Source organism: Nilaparvata lugens, chromosome 13 (assembly GCF_014356525.2).
Source record: "Nilaparvata lugens isolate BPH chromosome 13, ASM1435652v1, whole genome shotgun sequence".
Lineage (NCBI taxonomy): Eukaryota > Metazoa > Arthropoda > Insecta > Hemiptera > Delphacidae > Nilaparvata > Nilaparvata lugens.
In genome coordinates this window covers 26837962-26856940 of record NC_052516.1, presented here as the reverse complement: position 1 = coordinate 26856940, position 18979 = coordinate 26837962, and the positions used below count along the sequence as shown (strand labels likewise).

Genomic DNA, 18979 nt, shown 5'->3' with positions numbered 1-18979 from the left:
ATTTCTTTTTTTTTGTTACTAAAAGTTTCAAACTTCCGCATTTCTAGTAACCGGCAATAAAATATTCGACCTCCAAAAATCATGCATATTTTAATGTTATCCTCGTTCATTTTTTAAGATTGCATTCAAATATTCCCAAACTTCAGGAATCCTGATCTATTCTGAGACACAACAGTAAATTCTAATTTCATTGTCAAATTTCAAAATCTGAATAAATACGAAAATATTATTCCGAAACACAACAGTGAAATTCTAATTCAATTCTTCTATTTTAAAGTATAAGAAAATAGAATAAAACACGAGTATCATGTGACCATGTCACAGGATGAATTGATCCGAAAAAAATAATGATTTAATGAATGTGAATCATTGCTGTTTTTGTCCTATTATCCTGAATTTTCGTGTCCTGGAAACATGATATCCTAGGTCAAGAAAGAAAGGAGAATGTACCTTCTACACATAACCAATGTCAACTTGGAGAAATGAATGTATGCTACAGTTATTTATGTGGTCATAAAATGAAAAACACGGACAGAAGCTATGATGATGAACAATGTACTTTCACTTCGTCCTTGAACTTGAAGTTATAGAGTTGTTTGAAAGGTTATGGAGAGGCTTTTAGAACTTATAAAGAGGCTTTGAATAATATGAGACTTGTTATACGTATCTGCATTGGAGAAATATTCTGAGCTAGCAGGTAACCCGTGCTCCGCAAGGGTCTAATTTAAAACAAATTGAAAACTACAACTACATTGTCTACTTTACAAATTGAAAATTTGACCTACTGAAATCTTGAAGAATTTATAAGCGACCTATAATCATCCTCGGTGAATTGAGAATCTATATGCGAAATTTCAAGATAATCAATCCAGTAGCTCAGACGTAGTCATTCGTGAATTTCCTATCCCGTAAGTGTATAAGCCAATTCTTTCATCTATTATATTATTTCATTTCATTTATTTATTCATAGACAATAGATACAATGCAGGTTTAAACAACGATGATAATTTATTCATTCTTCCTCCACCAATGCTACTATCGGAAATCGTACACTATTGTAACATACAGGTACATGAATAAATAACTCCAATTCAATCTAATCTTTCTCCTCCTTCTCCAAATTATCATTTATCATCATCATTGTGGAAAATTCCTTTATTATCCTCTCCACCTTTTGTACTCTTCTTCTTCTCTAAGTCCTGGGTGGACCTTGGCTTTCTCAACTATTTGCCTCCATTCATCTTGCACCACTGCTTTTCGTCTCCAGCCTCTCACTGACATTGACGTCAGGTCGTTCTCAACATCTTCCAGCCATCGTCTCCTCGGTCTACCTTTCTTCCTTGTGCCCAGCATCCTGCCTTCTAGCATCTGGTTCTGTATTCTATTGTCGCTCATTCTGTATTCATGTCCAAGCCAGCTCATTCTCCTGGATTTCACAAAACGTAAAATATTGGCTCCTTATAAAATTCTGTCAATTTCTTCATTGGATCTTATTTTTAATTCTCGATCGTAAAATACAGGCCCATATATTTTTACCTTTTGTACTCTATTCTTCCTTAATGTTCTATTATCTTTTTTCCATTAACAATCCGTAAGTTTATGTAAGATATCTTCTTGTGTCTTTTATCCTCATTACTACTCTTCTATTCCTTTTGCTAATCTTCTATCTTCTTTTGTACGCTAAAATTCCATTTTCTGTCATTCTCATTCACTTATTCCCTCTACTTTATTTATTTCCCCCTTCTTCTAATATTTTTTATGCACACCATGTCCAAGGATAGTGTACAGCTATATACTATTCTTGCACCATGTCCATGCTATTCTTAAGATTTTTCGTATCTGTCATTCTTTCTTACTTTCTTTGTTGATACGTTGATGTATATGATTTGTAAACTAATGTGACTTCAACTAAATAGAACATTGTAAACTTTGTTAAATTACAATTTAACTTTCAGAAGGCTATCATTTTAAAGACCGGAACAGGCAATCTTGCCTATACCGTGGAAGTCAGAAGAAGAATGAGAAGAAGAAGAAGAAGAAGAAGAAGAAGAAGAAGAAGAAGAGGAAGAAGAAGAAGAAGAAGAAGAAGAAGAAGAAGAAGATTATTCGAATTACTCACTCCTCAGACTTTACAACTTCTCCCCCCCCCCTGAGTCACGTTCATGAAATTGAACAAATCTTCAATTCTTTCTCTTTTTCTTATGAAAACTCTATAAAACAATTAAAATTACTTAGCGTAAATTACCCATCAACTCAGTGTAAACTAAAGTCAATTATTTCTGTGATTAGTTATGATATGGAGCTTGTAAAATTCCAAAGAATCTAATCACTTTTTGCAGAGTTGTAGCTCTAAATGTCATGTGAAGGTTACAGTATTTATGAGGAGGGAAATTCTTCCTAGACGTGAGATGCCATAGCTCCTCCATGTAAGTAACTCCAACTCATACTTTCTTTTTGTTTTTTGAGAATGATTTTTCTTACAGAAGCAATACTCATACCAAAACTCCATTTAACAAAATAAACTCGGACAATTTCAAAATGATCCACGGTGATCTTTGAGATGAAATGGAATTGCTTTATTGTCTCTTCAAAATAGATACATAATTAATTTACATACACTATATTATTATCAACAATAAAGTTTAATAACAACCTGCAAAGGAGATCCTGAGTGCAGGTGTGAATCAATTGTAATAACATGATACAAAATGAAATCACAATAGTAATAAAGAAAAGAAAGAATACAAAACAAAAGCAAAAACATCAAATCATATCCTCAACATCCTAAAATTTAGACATACACGAATGTATCTCAAACTCTTATTCATTAGATAATTTTGAGTAGATGTTCCTGTCAATCAATACCTGTATAATTCTATTTAAATTCCCAGTTATATTCCTGTTAACAAAATCTAGTGGTATTTTATTGATTAAATAATTGCAATAGTATTGAAGTTGATGTCTGCATAATATAGTAAGATTTATGAGATGTATGTTGAATCTATTTGTACTGTTTGCCCGTATGTTATAGGGAGTTGAATGAATTTTAAACTGATTTCTATGTTTGTTCATGTAACGAATTACTCTTTTAATAGGTCTGCCTCAGAGTCGGGACATTTAGTTCGATGAAAATTTCTCTACTTGAATAAAGTCGTGGTCTTCCAAGAGCTGCTCTTATCATGTGTTTTTGCAAAATAAAAACTTTTTTTAAATGTGTGTCAAAGGCGGCGCCCCAAACCTCTATTACATATTGAAATAATGAGTGGGCGTATGCATAATATACTTTCCTAATTATATCCAAATTTTTCATGTTATGTATTTTGTAGAAGATGTGTATCAAGTACTTTAGTTTTGAACATAAATATTCTATGTGTTTGTTCCACTTGAGGTGTTGGTCTAGTAATATTCCTAGGTATATCATAGTTTACACACTTTCCAGTGATTTTATCTCTAGCTCTTCATTCATAGTATTGGTTTTATTGGTATTCATTTTTAAATTCAGAGATACTGGTGGTTGCCCAGTTATGTTGGGTGAGAAAGTGATGTATTTGGTTTTATCGGTATTTAAGGCAAGAATGTGATCCTGAAGCAATTTTGCACTATCTTTAAACTGTTGTTTGCATTATTAGAAAGCTCCTCCCAGCTATTTCCACTAAAAACGAGCGGTGTATCATCTGCAAATGACAATGTAGTACAATTTCTGGGATTTAGCTTCAACCGATCGTTATCATAGATTAGGAACCATATTGGGGATAAAACTGAACCTTGAGGCAAACCAAAATGTGAAGTAGATTGGATATCCGTTTGACCATTCAAAGTTGAATATTGTTTCCTATCCGACAATTAACTTGAAAAAAGTTTGTTTACTGAGCCTCAAGATAAATAATTTAGAATGTTTGGTATTTGTCAACTTCTCCCTATATTACAGACTTTCTACATTTCCTTGATACAAGGGAAAGTGAAAATTCTGGAAATTCTTAACTTCTTCCTATATTACAGACTTTCTCAATTTCCTTAATACAAACGAAGGTCAATATTCTGAAAATTTTTTCTACGGTGACGATTCTAAATGTTATTTCTCTGTATGGTTTCTAAAACTTTTTTCCTTCTAAACCTATCTTTCCGAAATTGTCATCAAAACTGATTCAGTGACTCATATAAATCTATCATATAATAAACGAGAATATTGTGAGAGAATAAATGCATTAACTATGAGAATTAGGGAGAGAAGCAGTTTTGGGTTCATCCTGTTGATTCTCTCTCAGTCATTAGTTTCAGATTATGTGAAAGTGAACACACGGTAACCTATTAATATTGAGGTCCACGTTATAATGGCAGTGGAGAAAGATAGGAGTAAAACGTTGCCGAACCTCAGTCTTGCCAATGCCTTCTATAGGCAGTAGCTGATACAGGTTTATTGATGTAATATTAACTGTTCATTCTCATTTAAAATGATCAATTATATCTTATTGAGCAAGAAATTATATTTTTCAATAATTTCATAATGGATTTTCATAGTTAAGATGAAGTATTTTGTTGATTAATTATTAATTCTTCATTGTTGAAAGACTATCTGGCAACAGAGCAAAGTGAGAATACACGCTTTGTTGAATGATAGATAAGGATAGCCAATCAAACACTGCCATTATAACGTGGACCTTACCGTAGTGGCACATAGAGCAGTGACACATTCGAATTGTTGTATGAATTTGAATTGGAACCGTTTTGGGCATAAGCCTGTGGTACCTTTCTGGATGTTGTGTAGTGTCAAATAATTGAATTGATAAATAAATATTTGATTTGATTTTACTTTCCTTGCCCTATTACCATAGGTAAGGAAAGTATTGCTCTCCGAAAAAAATTAAGGTACCCCAATTTCCAAATTTCTATACGTTCAAGGTCCCCTGAGTCCAAAAAAGTGGTTTTTGGGTATTGGTCTGTATGTGTGTGTGTGTGTGTGTGTGTGTGTGTGTGGTGTGTGTGGTGTGTGTGTGTGTGTGTGTGTGTGTGTGTGTGTGTGTGTGTGTGTTGTGTGTGTGTGTGTGTGTGTGTGTGTGTGTGTATGAGTGTATGTGCGTCTGTGTACACGATATCTCATCTCCCAATTAACGGAATGACTTGAAATTCGGAACTTAAGGTCCTTACAATATAAGGATTCGACACGAACAATTTCAATCTGATGCAATTCAAGATGGCGGATAAAATGGTGAAAATGTTGTCAAAAACAGGATTTTTCGCGATTTTCTCGAAAACGGCTCCAACGATTTTGATCAAATTTATACCTAAAATAGTCATTGATAAGCTCTATCAACTGCCACAAGTCTCATATCTGTAAAAATTTCAGGAGCTCCGCCCTATCAGGACAAATCAAAGATTGATTTTAGATTCCCAATTATCAGGCTTTAGATACAATTCAAACAAAAAATTTCAAGTGTAAAAGATTGAGCATGAAAATCTCTTCAATTAATATTCAGTAACATTTTCACCTAAAATTGAAAATAAGCTCGAAATTTGAGAAAATATTATTATTTCAATTACAAACTGTTGGCAACTGTTGATTCTATTAAATAATTCACTATGAAGAGATAGCAAACTTCGTGTGTCTCCAGCCTTATTGTCCTGTCACCAGCTGGCTTGGATCATGGAATAGTAGACTTGAGATGCGCGGAAACACTAGCGTCAGGTGATAAATTTTCATAAAGGCAAGGAAAGTTGTGTGAGTGCGCCACACCAGATTTTTGTATTAGTGTAAATAAATAGAATAAATAACTAGTTTCAACATGAAACTGTCATCCTAGAACTTTCATTGTCGTTTCCGATACACAACTGTATTCACAAGCTACTGAATCCAAACCTATTGACCTATGAAGAACTAGGATATCTCAGGTTTCCTGGATAATAGTGAAACCAAAAGCTATAAATTTACAATTGGATTTTAATGGTGATTCTAGTCTACTCATAATTCATCCGCAACCTATATCATGTTACCGGTACTATGCTATATCATAGAGAAAAGATAGCATATCAGGTAGCTTATGCTATATTTTCTCCACGGTTATACGGTATACCACCAATATAGTCGAGCTATAGCTCATAGATTATACGGTATACCATCATAATACCATCCAAGTATGAGAACTTACCATTTTACATGCTACTGTACTACAAAGTTAGTTGACTGTACCACATACTGGGGAGAAAACATGTGTTGAGACTTTACTTGCATCAGCATTTGTTAGATGGTTAGCGTTGATGCTATTTACAAGGAATGCTGACGGTAAAGCGTGAATCTCAACATAGATGAAGTAGGATGTGAAGCAATAACGTTTCAAATATTATATATACGCACATTTCAGATCATATATACATATTTCAGGCTATATATACACATTTCAGATTGTATATACATTGTGTATGTGATACTTTCAGATCAATTTCTTCCAGGCTTCTGCACATATATGGTCAACAATTTCTTGAATCAAGTCGGTAGATTATGAGCTCAATAAACTATCTTAAGCAATTATATTGAAGATGAGAGTAATACGGGATACGGTTACCTAGCCTAGTTGCGGGAATGATTGGTGGAGCTTTAGATGTATATTGGAAGATTCTGATTCAGATTCCTTGAAGAAAAGGAGGAAGATGGAGAGAAGAAGAGGAAGATGGAGTGAACAAGAGGACCTAGAGAGAAGAAGATGAGGAAGATGGATTGAGGAAAAGGGAGAAGAACAGGAAGAGAAGAAGAGGAAGATGGGTTTAGGAACAAGGAGAAGAAGATGAATATGGAGAGAAGAGAGGAAGATTGATTGATTGATTATTTTATTCATGTATATTACAATATATACTGGCTTTTACACTTATATAAAATAGCTTACAATACAGCAAAATTATAGATGAATTTACATAATATAGACTAAGGAAATAATTATTGAACTGTATATGATATGAAAATGAAATTTGTAATATAATAACTATAGATAATTATATTGTTATGCATCTACATAAATTGGCGGAGCTTTGGACATATCAATGTCCATTCTTCGGAAAGAATATTAAAAATATCCTTCCCACTAACTCTCTAAAAAACGTTGATTTCATTAATTCAACTAAGGATTAATTTGTAAATGAAAATATTGTGAAAGTTTTAATTAATATGAAGATTTGAGAGAAAAAACTTAAAATTGATGAAGTAAAATAATTATAAATGAAAATATTGTAAAAGTTTTAATTAATATGAAGATTTGGGAGAAAAAACTGAAAATTGATGAAGTAAAATAATTATACAGGTAAATAAGATAAAATTTATTGATTAATAAAATGGAGTAGACTGAAAGTAGATCAGGGTAATCAACTTTCAAATAATATACAGCAGTATACAGTGGATAATTGAAATAACATGAGTTAATATAATATACAATATATACAATTTATTCTATAACAGGTTTAAAGGTTTGTATTGGCGGGATGGGTGAGGGATGGTTGTCATGTGATCGTTCTAGGGCTGGACAGTTTCAGTCATTTGTTCCAAAAGATTTGGGGAAGGAGAAGAAGAAGGAGGATGAGAAGAAGAAAGAGGAGAAGAAGAAGGAGGAGGAGAAGAAGAAGAAAAGGAAGAAGAAGAAGAAGAAGAAGAAGAAGAGACCGCGGCAGCGGCAAAGGACTCTTGGTAATAAGAGGTTAGAGTAAATAATAATACGGGGTAGTATGGATAGTGATACCTCTATCCATACCATACCATAGATACCGTTACTAACTCACATGAGTGCTTATCGTTAAGAACATATTGTTTATTGGCAATTACTGTGCTGTGCTGACTGGCAGCAGTCTGATATACAGCTTCCTAATAATTATTATAACTGGAGAGAGTTATTCGAGACCAGTGGCGACGAACTATGGTTGCATCAATTCATCTTATAAAACTGAGAGAGAAATATTCAAATTTGGTTCTAGCAGTCTATTTTATGTATTATAATCGTTTGTACTATGTATACATCAATTTTCCCAATATAGATTTACTAGTAGTTTTGTGAACAGTAGACCTCACGCAGTATTCTCATCCACAAGTACCTGATGTCGCTTGTTTTAAATGTTAACAAACTCAGTTCACGTTTGAATTTGTATTCATATGATATAATTCATCTAGTTCCGTGATAATCTTTCTATCTGATGAAAATTAATTTTTCACAATCAGAAAATATTATATTTCTCTAGCATTATTCAGTTTACTTGTTTATTTTTTAATCACCTATTAAATTAGTTTTTTGAATGTGAGAATATTGATACTAATGGGCATGCATAATAATACCATGACTGCAAAACAAAATATTGAAACCAAAGACCTTAAAGCTGCGATTAGACCAAAATGTTAACAAAATTGAGTTATTAACAAAATGTTAATAACTCAATCCTTATAGATTATATTAGATTGAACATAACTATCATACACATGATGAAGATGTGTGTTTGTCAACTTCCGTTCAATCTAATAGAATCTATAAGGGTTAAGTTTTCTTCCATCAACATGAATTCGTGGGAGAGTTCTCTTAGAACATATATTATAAAAATAATAATTTTTATGGTATTGAGTGAAGAAAATCAAGTTGGGTTCCCAGTTTTAACGGAAGTCTGAATACTCTGAAATCTTCAACGGATGTCAAGTACTTTATAACAGTACCTCCTCTAGATTCACCTCAATAACGGATAACGCTCTAAAAACGATTTAAATTTATATGGTAAATGGATTCCTTGCTCTAAATAGGAAGTAAGTTGGTTACCTGATTAGGTTTAAATCAGTTACTTTTGGTGAGAACATGACTGTCTCATTATAACTCCGACATGTTTATCATCTAGTTTTCAGACCAATAATAATTGGTCTTGTTGGAGAAACGGTAATCTCCTTTAAAAGCCAAACTTTTAAGTGGAAAGTCCATTAGAATAAGTGGTTTTATTTGAGATTTTGACTTCTGGAATATAGATCAGAAGATGAACTTGAATCATTCGTTTTATTACTGGTTTATTGAGATTTGATGGATGTAGAACAGCATCAATCATTATTATTGACCAAATATTGACGTGACTAAATATAAACTTGTCCCATTCATCATTATGATGATCGCTTGGAGACTAGTGAAATACGAGTTGACTGAGTTTCATCATAATATTCTTAATGATTGCCTACGATGATATAGAGGAAAGTTAACTAAAGTACAACTTTTTATTATAAGCTGCTGGATTTTACTGCTCCGGGGTTACATTAAATACAAAATTGGAGATTAGTAAGAGGGAAAGGAGAAGCTTGGGAGAAATAAAGAGAGAAAGAGAGAGAGAGAGTGAGAGAGAGAGAGAGAGAGAGACAAAAAAGGAGAATTTCGAGAAGCGAGAGAAGTTGTTCTTCTAAAATAGAGAGAAAAGTGGAGGAATGGAATGTTGGCGAGAGAAAGAAGTACGAAGAAGATGGCAAAGCAGAGGCGGATGAACAAGGAGAAAAGGAGAAGGAGGAGGAATAAGAGAAGAGAAGGAGGAAAAATATGTAATTATGAGGTATATGAGAGTGGTAGAGGTGCAGAAAATTGAAAGAGAAAAAAATGAAAGCATGAGTTGAAGAGAAAATGAGTGTGAGGAGAAAAGAGATGAAAGAAGGAGGAGAAATAAGATAGTATGATAAGTGCAGGAAATTTAAAGATTGGGAAATGAAGAAAGGAGATGAAGATGACAGGGAAAGAAGAAGACAGGAGATAAAAAATAGGAGGGGAAGAAGATATGAATAGAAGGAGACAGAAGAGAAGAGGAAAGGGGAAGAAAGAAACATGAGAAGATGAAGAAGAAGAATATAAGAAGAAGAATAGAAGAAGAAGAAGAATAATAATAAGAAGAAGAATAAGAAAAGAAGAAGAAGCGAACAAGAAGAAGAAGAAGAAGAAGAAGAAGAAGAATAAGAAGAAGAAGAAGAAGAATAAAAGAAGAAGAAGAAAAGAAAAGAAGAAGAAGAAGAAGAAGAAGAAGAAAAGACGAAGAAGAAGAAGAGAAAAATGAGGAGATTATGGGAGGAGATATTATGAGGATGAGAAAGGAGGATGAGGAGGAGGAGGAGGAAGAGGAGAAGGAGGGAGAAGAAGAAAAACAAAAGGAGAGGAGGAGGAGTAGTAGTAGGAGGAGGAGGAGGAGGAGGTGGTGGAGGAGGAGGAGGAGGAGGAGGAAGAAGAATAAGAAGAAAGAGCGCTAATCCAGTGTAGACCACCTATAGAGCGCTCCCAGTAGGTAATATAGCAATTATTGAGACTGCCATCTTTCAATCATTCATTGCCGATAACCTCGGCTTTCCTTCCTTCCTGTCCGTCACTTTTTTCACTTTCAACATCTCAATCACCGCTCTCCTTTCACTCACATCTTTCTTCTCACTTTCTCTCACGATTTTCTCTTCACTTATTTTGTACTGTAATTTGATAAAGCAATCAATAAAAAGATTTCGATTCTAGAAGATTAACTATTATCGATCCTAATGGCAGAAGTCAATAACAACAACTGTTTTTCTTCTCCATCTTCGTCTTCTTCTTCTTCTTCTTCTTCTTTTTCTTCTCCTTCTTCTCCAGTCTTCTCCTTCTTCTTTTCCTGCCTTCTTTTTCTCCTGTTTCTTTCTTCCCCTGTCCTCTTCTTCTCTTATCCTTTACTTCTTTGGCTTCTTCTTTTTCTCCTATCTTCTTTCTATTGATTCTTCTTCATTTCCTTCTCCTTGTTCTTGTATTTGTTGTTGTTGTACTTCTTCTTTTTCTTTATATTGTTGTTGTTTTTGGTATACTTCTTCTTCTTCCCCCCTCCTCCTCATCTTCATCATCATCATCATCATCATCATCATCATCATCATCATCATCCTCTTCTTCTTCTTCTTCTTCTTCTTCTTCATCTTCTTCTTCTTCTTCTTCTTCTTCTTCTTCTATCTTCTTCTTCTTCTTCTTCTTCCCTCTATTACTTTTCTTCTTCTGATTCCTTATTCCTTCTGATTTCTCAGTCCCCATTCGTGTGGACTGTAATCAATCTCCTACAGTACTGAAAACGTCTGTAAACGACTTACTGATGCAATTATATTATCCCAATCGAAATAATCATCCATCTCTTTCTTGTTTAGCGATCCTTTTTCAATTTCCTATCAGAGATAGAATTTTCTAATTATTTGATTTTATCTCTATTAAGCTTTCTTCTATCTCGCTCTTTTCAATTGGTTTCTCAGATTTGATTTACCCTTCTATTTCGCTCTATTCACTTGAATTGTCAGATTCACACTCTAATTGAAAACTATAATCTTCGGTAATCCCGTTAGAATGGTGGGCTCTCGTATGTTGGCGCCATCAACTTCAGTATTATGAATCGATTTTCAGTGGTTGGAAACACACCTAAAACTGGAAATCTGACTAATCAAGCACAAGCCTCAGATTTATGTGAGTATCATAAGGGTTCATCATCCAATTTTTAGTCTTTTAAAATAACAGTCCGTCTTTGACAGTGGCGTATCCAGGGGGGGGGATATGGGGATGTATCCCCCCGAAATGAAACCTGATTTTTTTTGACTGGATTAGCCACAAAAATTAGCATCTAATGCCATATCTTCGTTATATTGTACTATGTAAGTCGAGAAATACATAAGGGATGAGAGAATAGCACTGCATTAGCATAATGCAGTAATTAATTATAATTTGACGGCTCAAATTATATATTCAGGCGGTGGGACCTTCCCGCAAGGGACTCCCCACCAACAAAAGCCATACGAATTTACTTACTGCATTAGCATAGCAATGATAATAATAATAAGCTATTTTCTTATAGACAGTGAGTGATCTAGTGCGTAGGGACTAGAGAAACTATAGCAGGGGATAGAGAAACTGCAGATAGTACTTCAAAGTTGGTTCACTTTTCGCCCTCAATTATTATGAAGAAATTCAATATAGCTTATAAATTGCTCTAGTTGATTATAGTTGCATATTTATTTATTTATACAATGATATATACAATATAATTGTCAACTATGAATGATTGGGAGAGGAACAACATGCTTAAAGCCCAAAACTGTTCCTTCCCCAAATTTAGATACAAATTGTCCGAAAATAGGTTCCTTAAACAAAGCTCCAGCACCTTCTTTCAGAGAGTAGCTCCGAAAATTTCACAGTTACGATGAACGGGCGTAGATTCTACCATGGACAGGAGGGACACATTCCCCTACTTTGGAAAAAATATGTTTTATCCCCCCCCACAAAAACAATGTAAGTTTACTGAAGTAAAAATCGTGTAAATTTGAAAAAAAATGTTCACCAAGTTAAAACTGAGCCTATAAAATTGTTTGAAATAGTGCTTTATTGGAGCCATAATTTAAGGACTCGCCACACCAAGCTCGCCAGTACCGCCGAGGTAGTACCCGCTGGTGGTAGTTTTCTCGGCTGAGCACGCCACACCGAAAAACGTCCGCTAGCGGTAGTCTCCGAGTAGTGAGTCTAGTAGTGGTGGGAGGGCGTGACTACAGCACTCAGCACTGCGCTACCTCTTCGAATCGCCTGCCATGTATTCAGGTTGAGCGCGCCACACTGAGCTCGCTTTGTCCGCCGTACTACCTCTCAGCGAACTTTTGTTGAATCGCCTAGCAGGCGGTCGTAGGTGGTAGTGCGCCGTACTACCGCCGCGGTAGCGAGCTCGGTGTGGCGCGCTCAACCTGAATACATGGCTAGCGATTTTTAAAACTTCGCTACCGCCGCGGTAGCGAGCTTGGTGTGGCGTGCCCTTTAAGCATTCTAGCTTGTTATGTAATAATGAGTAGGCCTTCTGCAAAATTATCTTTTTTTAACAATTGAATGATTAATATTCTACTCCATTCGATTGTTATTCAATCGAAAACCCTAAATCTAAATAATCTAGGGAAATCTAATTCTTATTAGAATCTAATCCAATTTAGATTTTCCCTAAATCTTAATTTAGGGAAAATCTCAATAATAAGTGGCCTACTGATCACCAAAAAAACTTGAATGGAATGCTTGTTTTCAAGTGGAAATTGCGTAAATCGCACCAAATTGAAGGTATATTTTCAGAATTTTCCGAGGCAGGGCGCCCGAAAACCTTTTGGGTGGGGGTATTCCATACCCCCCACGCCCCCCGGTGTATCCCTCAGAGTTTAGGTGATTTCTACTCCAATGTTATGATCGAAATAATTTTCTGGTATTTGATTCAATACAATAATTCAGATTTTCTGTTAGTATCGTTCTTTGTATTGGTAATCATAAAGTGTATTTGTATTGACAGTCAGTTGAATTAAGAGAATAAATTTGAAACTGGCAGCTGAAACTAGACCTATTGTTACAACGTTGTCAGCCAGTTGGGCGTATAGTGAGGTCCACGTTATAATGGAGTATTTGATTAACATTGGTGCTGCTATCCTTGTCTATCATTAAACACAGCAAATAGCTCTACCCTTCTATCTCTGCAGAAGGATTTCCTAACTCCTCCTTGATAAAGGCAATTATTCAATTCATCTCAATTAAATTCTGCAACGTTGCTAGATCGTTTCCCAACAATGTAGAAATATAGTTAATGAACAAAATATTCTTAATCTAAATCATGAAAATTTATTATTGAATCATAAGAAAATATATCTTCTTGAAAATAAAATATAGTTCATCATTTTTAACAAAGAATGAACCGTTAATATTTCATCAGATATACCGGTTCCAGCTATATTCTATAGAAGACAGTGGTATGACAGAGAATCGGCAACACTGTTCTCCTATCCTATCTTTCTCCACTGAAATTATAACGTTGACCTCTCTATTGCCTCCTATTAATGAGGGTTGTGACAGTCTAATCTCTATCAAAAATTTAATGCAATAGAAAATGTCCAGTGTTATATTGGTCTATAATAATATATTTTAGTGCGGGAAGAATTTTTAAGGCATTTAAGTTATAAATGTTCACGTTGAAAAAGTATTTATTGATGATCATGAACACTGTTTACCGTGAACGGGACATAAACCGGCAGCCTATAAAACCAATCGTTAGATAACTCATTAGCTAGGCAATTGCTTTCCATCACACCTTCAGTTGAACGAAACTAATTTAAATCTTGAACTTATCTGCAAGTGCAGTTAGAACTCTTCATGCTAATTAACGATGTAGATTAATCGGCTCTACCCTACTACTAGCTCCACACTCAATTAACATTCTCTAGCATTGGCTCTCACTCACTGTGTTTATTTGTTGTCCTTGTCTATCACATTATGAACATCTGCTTTGTTATCTTTGTCAGTTTCTTCTTCCTTTTAAGATATTTTTCTTCGAACTCTCCTTCTTCTACTTATCTTCCCACCAATACTTCTGGTTCTTGATTGATCTTCTTCTTCTTCTTCTTCTTCTTCTTCTTCTTCTTCTTCTTATCTTTTATCTTATTCTTCCATTACCATTTATTCTAACCTCCTATTACACAGTCATTCTTCGTTGCTGCCTGCTTTTTTTTCTTTTTCTTCTTCTTCCTTCCATTCTCTCTACTTATCTTTTCATCCTTATTTCTCAATTTTTTCCCTCTCACAAACTCTGTTACTTACTCAGGTTTTGTTTATTTCTCTATAAAAACAGATTTTTATAACTGCAGTGTCCAAGGGTAGTATTATTATAATAATTATCAGTTTAAGTATAATTATCAGTTTAAGCTTTATCAGTTTAAGTAGGTACAATACTTATATTGTACAATAATTCATATATTCTTCTTGTCCTTCTCCTCAACTAGTTTTTATCCTTTATACTTTTACTCTCTGTTACTGCAGTTCTCCACGTATTTTCTCCTTGATTTTTCCCTCTCTCCTTGCACTTTCCTCTTTCTCACTCACACTCCTACTCTCCCATTCACCCACCTTCTCCTGCTCTCCTATTTTTACTATTTCTCCTGCAACTCCTTTCCTCGTCTTCATCCTCCTCAGCTTCTACCTCCACCTTATCCTTCTCCTCCTTCTCGTCCTGCTCATCTTAATCCCCTTTCTATTGTTATTCACATCCAAATGCAAGTTTTCAAACTTTTTATCTCTTTCATCGTCAATTAATTATTAATTGATTAAAATCTTATCGATGATTTTTAATGGTTATCGATTAATAATTAGCTTTAAAATTTATGAGTAGATCAATTATTCATCAATTGGGAAGGTTTTTTCAATGATAATTTTTTCAGAACAGTTGCAGAAGAGAGTCAAAACTCCTATAAGGTACTCTGCAATTGACTTCTGCCACTTCTCTATTAAAGCTGTTCTCCTCCTCTTCTATTCTCTTACTTTTCTCCTTTCTTTTCCTCATCCTCAGTTTCCCATCCCTCTCAATCCTCTCTACTTCTCTCTCTCTCTCTTTGTTCCCTCTCCATGTCTCTATCTTCACTCCGCAATTATTGTCTCTCATCGCTTCCAACTAATTATTCTTCCTTCTTGAGACTTCTGAATTATCACACCACCTCACCTATTAAGTCACCGGTTTTATTGTCCCGCATTTGTTCTCGACTTGAAATTAGCATGAACCGTTTGTTTCTTGGTGCGATAATTGTCTTAGATGGTGTTGGAGGTAGAGGGAGTGGTAAAGGTAGCAGACTGTGACTTCTTGTCTTCTTCACTGACTGTTAAATCTGGAATAATTGTGCTGATTATGCATTTGCAGACATGGTAGAAGATACACTTGAGATAATCATTGTATTCACAAGTAACTGATATGGTACCGTGAACTGTTATTATAATAATTGAATAATTCTAGTATTATATGGTGAGTAGTTTTGGAGGTACTGTATATGAATTTAATACATTGATAATATGTGTAATAATTGAATATTATTAGGTGAGTAACTTTGAATATGAATGTATAAGTTGGTAGTTGAATGTCTTCTATAGCCCTATGCTATTAAAACGAGCAACTTCTGTTTATATGTTTAGATGTTTGGATGTTTGGATGTTTGGATGTTTGGATGTTTATATGTTTGTATGTTTGTATTTCACCGGATCTCGAAAACGGCTCTAATGATTCTCACGAAATTCAGAACATAGTAGGTTTATAATATAAAGATTCGATTGCACTAGGTCTCATCCCTGGGAAAACTCGCTGAAGGACATTGAAAGGATAATTATTATTCATCCTTGGAAAAACAGCTGATAATAATTATTTCGTCGTCTTTTGGTGATGGAAGTGAGTGAGCGAGTTCATGTGTGTACCGGTTGCAAAAAAGCCGGGTTATTTTGAATCCTGATTAATTCCAGTAGATCCATCGTTTTGAAATGGTCTTCTCTGATTTCGTTTACGTGAATTAATCAGGATTAATATTTTACCGGCTTTTGTGCAACCGGGCCTTTGTGAGGGGAATTTTTGCATTCCTCTGGGAATTAATCTCAATTTTACTGTGATTAGATAGAAAATTTCTGTATGTATGTTATTATAATTTCTTCTTTCGTGATACATTTTTTATGCTTTTGTACTCTAGAGCGAAGCTCGGTCCCCGATATTAATGTGTAACTTCTAAAGTATTGACATTTTCAGGTTGGTGATTTTCAATAATTACTTTAGGTTCTAATATTATGTGATGAGTAACTGCCAAGGTACTGTGCATGAATGTACAAGTATTTATAGTTGAATTCTAATTAAGTATTTCGACGGTCTGAATCAAAAGTTTCTAGTTTTTAGAATTTCATGTTTTTATCTCTTATACCGAATTTGAAATGATCTGTCCAAAAAATCTGAGAAAAGTTTTGAATTTTGATAGCTTGATAGTAAACAAATTGAAAAACTTTGAAAAATATAAGTAGTAGAAAGTTTTTTTAGCCTTAGCACAGCCTTAATAGAATGTGGTGGATAACTTAAAGACATAAATTTACAGTTAATGAATACAGGTATTCGAATAATTATTATTCCTGTGATAGGTGATGAACAGTTCCAAGGTACTCGAATTTAATTAAAGGGCAGTGATAATGATGATGATTCTCAATAAAATTGTAAAAATTGTTTCTGATACAATCATTTATTAAACAAAAAATGCCATTCAATTGAAAATGTTATGTAAATATTATTGCAATGCAGAATTTCCATTGACACAATCACTTATGAGTAAATAATGATCTTCACCCACAGAAAAAAATGTTTGAAACATATCTTTTTGAATACTGTAATTGAGCAGAAATACGGATGAACGAGTTCTAGTTATGCCAGTGGTTTTCCATAAGATTTTATTGCAGTGAAATATATTTCAGTACTTAATATATCCTTTAATATCTCATTTCGCAGTAAAAATATCCGGTTCTCAACCCGCACCGGTATGCGCAAGGCATTTTACTTAATCAGTTATACTTACTTCCAGCATTGAATATAAGATGGTATCGATCATCAATTTTGTATATTATTATTCTTATAGTTTTGAAGGAAACTTTTTTCGTCCCCAATAATGTGATACAATCCCAGCTTTGTTTTGTAGATTTGCATGATATGTAAAAGCGATAGATTAAAAATTCAATTTCACTTTCTAATTAGTAGTAATAATTTGTTATCATTGGAACCATCTTCGGTTGAAGCTTGTGGTACTTTTCTGGAAGTTGTGTTATGTTTAATGATTATTTGAATGGAATTGAATTATATCATTTCAATTCCTTTCATTGGGTTTTATTATTAAATTCTCAACAAGAAAATTCCCAATTTAAATTATAGTTTTCGGAGAAAATATGTCACAAATTTCTCTCTTAGGCGTTCGACTGATACAAGCTACTTAACGAAATTCAATTACTGTTCCAGTTGTATTGTAAGTTCGCCTCAATAATATTCCCCCAAACTATTTTTTTGTCCTTTCAGTTGTCAATATTTTTTGTGTACATTGTTATTGAAATTATCATGGATGTAAGAATTTACCCACGGAATTCCCTGCAAGAAATATCAAAGTTATTCCACTAAATTAATCCAATTATGAATATGAATAATGTGTTCTGAATAACCAATCATCCATCCCTATTCTCAGATACTTTTCTCTGTTATGAACATTCCAGGACTTTGATCTAATGAATTGAATATTCTTTGTAGTATATCCATTGGAAATTGTAAGGTGTGTTTTTAATCCAATAAATTTGTGTGTTTTTTCAATTTGGATAATTTTTTCAATTTATTCGCCTTCGTGCCCAAATCAATTTCATTCTTTCTCATCTATCCAAATTGAAAAAAAAAACACACAACTTTATTGGATTATTCTTATAGGATAATCTAAATAATCCAAATAGCTGGATTATTATGATAGTGACTCAAAATATTGATTAGAGGTGCTCTTTCAAAGGAGCTATTCGAATAAAAATTGAATCTGTATTTGCATGGATTTCCTCTGAGACTTGCCAAAGTTGTCAAATTATACAAAATAACAATTTTTTATTTATTTTTCGATTAAAAAATCAGGCTACTATTTTTCATTTGTTGGAAATAATTTAAATGCAAGGAGATACACCAATAGCTTACCCCCAAGTCGATCAAATAAAAAATTTAAAACAAAACAAATAAGAAAATTAATTATTTAAGATCATTACTCACCCTTTATAAGTTGCAGCAGAATTTTTTAAATTATAAAGATCTCAGGTGCTAGAAGATCCTCGCGAAACTCCCTGTTAGATCTGTCAAAGGCTTTCGACGACACGGGAGAAAGCAGTCCAACTGAAGCGATGCACTCACTGAAAGACTTGGCAGGAGACTGAGCGCTCGGACGTCTAGCTGTGCCTAATGTATCCTAACCGTCTTTCCTTTTTCTCCTTCCTCCTCCTCCACCTTTCTCCTCCTCTCTTTTCTTTCTTCGTCCTTTTCTGCGAATTCTTCCTCCGGGAAGAGCAGCTCAGCGAGAGCAAGAAGGACGGTTGACGACCTTCCTCTTTGCATGCACTCTTCATTTACTTCCTCTCTTCTTTGGTTGTTGTAGATAAGGAGGAAAAGGGATGAATGGTAATAGAGTAGTTTGTGGTTGAAGGAA

The 18979-nt window shown here is 34.2% G+C and overlaps 1 protein-coding gene across 2 annotated transcripts in view; it reads right to left on the bottom strand.

Annotated features, from left to right (window-relative positions):
• The window catches only part of LOC111050194, a 45266-nt gene extending 26532 nt beyond the window's left edge, over nucleotides 1-18734 (bottom strand). The window contains exon 1 of one of the 2 annotated variants that reach the window (XM_022336471.2): nucleotides 18550-18734. The gene's annotated coding sequence lies outside the window, so the exon portion shown is untranslated. The remainder of the gene's footprint in view (nucleotides 1-18549) is intronic. The other variant, XM_022336479.2, reaches the window with a different exon arrangement.
• Nucleotides 18735-18979: the final 245 nt, after the last annotated feature.